The sequence below is a fragment of the Gossypium hirsutum genome, chromosome D02 (genome assembly GCF_007990345.1).
Source record: "Gossypium hirsutum isolate 1008001.06 chromosome D02, Gossypium_hirsutum_v2.1, whole genome shotgun sequence".
In the NCBI taxonomy this organism is placed as follows: Eukaryota; Viridiplantae; Streptophyta; class Magnoliopsida; order Malvales; family Malvaceae; genus Gossypium; species Gossypium hirsutum.
Window position 1 is genome coordinate 22,161,533 of NC_053438.1, and position 3,354 is coordinate 22,164,886.

A 3,354-nucleotide genomic window follows, 5' to 3' on the forward strand; every position below is an offset into this window, starting at 1 on the left:
ACACCCCCAAACCTGAATTTTTACTTGTCCTCAAGCAAAATATGTATGAATGCATGATTGAATGAATGAATTGCCACAATAAGATAATTACCTTTTGTAATGTCAGACTATGTAGAGCATATTTTATACTTTAGTTCCCAGCAATCTTCTGTGTCCAAAAATTTGCTCATGTTTTATAAGCTTGTTTAGAAAAAAAAAGTGCAAAAAATATTGCTCTAAAAATAAAAACTTCTAATTACTCATGCAATTTCAACTATAACAAGCACCTCCTAATGTACTTAGGTGTAATTGTTATCCAAGCTTAGTTTCCTTTTAACAATCTGGCCTTGCATAATTCAATCACAAGTATTTTTACTAGAGGATTCATCTTGTCACATGATTTTCTTTATTTGACAATCTCAGTGGAGCATGCATTAAATTGCCAGGTATTCCATCATGTCGCAATTTGAATACTCACTCATAAAGTTAAGGCTTTTAACTTAGAAGATGGATGGGGCAAACAACTACCCCTTAGCTACTCAACCTAGCACTATAGTGGAGTGTCCCTAAACTGCTTCTTTTATTGAATCATTCTTACTTAAACTTACTTTTCTAATCAACAACACGATGGAGCAAACAAAGTGATGCTGACTTACTAGGCAATTCTAAGCATTGGAGTATTTGATGATATCATTATTTTAAAATATTATATATTTTTTAATCATTGAGTATTGTTGTTGCACCGAACTTAGCCTCAAGAATTTCTAAGTCTATCAAAACAAACCTACTATAGACTAATTATAATTGAAATGAATGGATTCTACTTTTTGGGGTCAACTTTCAAGCATCTATCCTAAGCTAAACTAACCTAATTCACTGTCACAATTTTCTAGGAATGTCGAAGAATTAAATTCCTCATTGAACATCATAGGAAAAATACACTCATTATAGCCTAACAATTCTTTGGCATTTATGTGTCATGGCAAAATGAATGTCAAAGACAAAATGAACAACTATTCAAATGCAACATATATGCACAACACACCCTCAAACCTATTGGATGCATTGTCCTCAATGCATGAACATACAAAAATTATGAATGCACAAACATATATATGGATAGAAAATGATAAGACAAAAATGATGAATGCATGCTAAAATGAAATGAAAAACAAATAACATAAAAAAATGAATGAAGCTTTGAGTGAAATTGTTGTTACTTTAATTTGGACAAGTGGATTTTCATGTAGCATGCTTGTAGCACTGCTTCCTTTTCAACATGTTGATTGCCACCTCATCTTCCTTATCATCTAATTTTGTGAGATCATCAATCAGCTTATTGATTTCATGATCTTGTTGTGTCATTGGCGTAGTCAATTGAGGTAGGACAAGTGCAGTAGCATCCGGAGGTGGTGCAGAAGTTGTGTTTGCTTCTTCTCTATCACGGTTAGTCTCAATACTCACTGATTCAGTCTTCTCATCTTCCTGTCTATTTGTATATCTGTTTTAATGGAAATCTATACTTAACATCATTTTATTTGTTTGCCTTGTAATTTATTAAACTAACATATCTAACTTTAGAAATTGTGATTTAATTGTATATCACTCTAAAATTATATGTTTATATGTATTATCTTGTTAATACATTTCTGCCTAATTTCTTGTATCAAGCTAGCTCGAGTACATTTTCTTTTCTTTGAATGTTTATTTCCAGTTTTTAGTTTAGTTTGTTTTTTTTATTTTGTTTCGCCTAGTTTGCTTGAGGACAAGCAAAGACTTAAGTGTGGGGGTATTTGACCTATCGTCAAATGTAGTGGTAAATTTTGTCCATTTCTGCACTTATGGAGCTTGTTTTCTACCCAATTTAGTATTTAGTATTGTAATTTAGGTATTTAAAGTTAGTATTAAAAGCTAATAAAAATAATTGTTTTTAACACAATTTGTGAATGTTGTGACCTATTAGGCCGATAGAGTCTTAGGTAGTGCTAATTTGTCTAATTGAGTGTGAAGGATGATGATTTTTGGGCCCAATTGATGTAGGAGTGAGGGACGAGTGGTGCACAAGCTTTTCGAGTCATTCAACCATAAAAAAAACCAAAGACGATGTGGATCACATGTATTGTCGCACCATACAAGGCCTATGGCGTGACATAAGTCGACATGTTACCCAAGTTTGTCAGGGTTATTTTATACGAAGACCTAGGACATGCCGGAGACCTAATTAGGGCTGCCAACACTTCTATAAATAAGACCTTAGGGGTTTGATGTAACTAATTCATCTTAAACGCCTTCAAAACCCTCGTAGATTAGGAGTAGAATTAAACTTAGTTTTCTTTCAACTTTTCATAAACTTTTTGTTCTTTCCTCTTGGGATCGATTTTGATCCAAGAGTTATTTTATAATGTCAAAGTATTTCATTTATTTTCTTTTGCAAACGATGATATTCATTATTTCGATCGAGAGATTTACTACTATGTTCTTCAATCGACATCAAATCCAAGATTATCCGAATCTCTTTTATCTTTTGATTCAATTGTGTTCTTTACATTTTTTATTCAATTGAGATTAAGATTATGAATAATATGAGTTGCTAAATCCCTTATGGGAGATTAACAAGTGGATGGGGACGTGATTAATAGAGGATTTAGGGTTTTCTAAGGGATTAGTTGTATAGATTACACGTCCCTAAAACCTAGGCTTAACAACCTTAGGAAGTAATCGTAGGTTAGACGAGATCAAGAGATAAATCTAACCGAGTAAATCGTAGTTTATCTTGGTTGAAAAAATGAGGTTGGGAGATAAGCAAGTATCAACCAATTGATTGACTAGTTAGAGGCTGGAAGCTAATAATTGGTTAATCGGTGACTAATCCACCCTAAAACCCTAATTTGAAGTTAAATACAAACCTTGAAATGGGTTAATCTTCCTGATTAGTTTTATCGATTTAAGTTGTTTGTTTATTTTCTCGTTTATTTATTTATGTTATTTAATTTCTCTTATTAATCCTTTTTATGATTTGTCACAATATAGGATTTAATTATTACTATTTATACTTATTATTGTAAAAAGGTTTTCTATAGATTTATTTTATCCTCCCTTGGGTACGATTCTCAAAATACTTCATGTGTCCCATTGTACGCATATACTATATTACAATTTGACCTTTATACTTGCAAACATGTCCGTTCTAATTTTATATGTTTTTGGTATGCTATTTTTACTATAAACGATAACATATTTATAGGCGGTCACCTAAGGACTTCAATTCAAATATATCCATAAATTATTTCTAAATCGGGGTGTTACACTAGCCACTTGTTGGAATAAAGAGCCTGAGCAGCCTCAAAGTAATTTGAAAGGTTGGCTGAATCAATG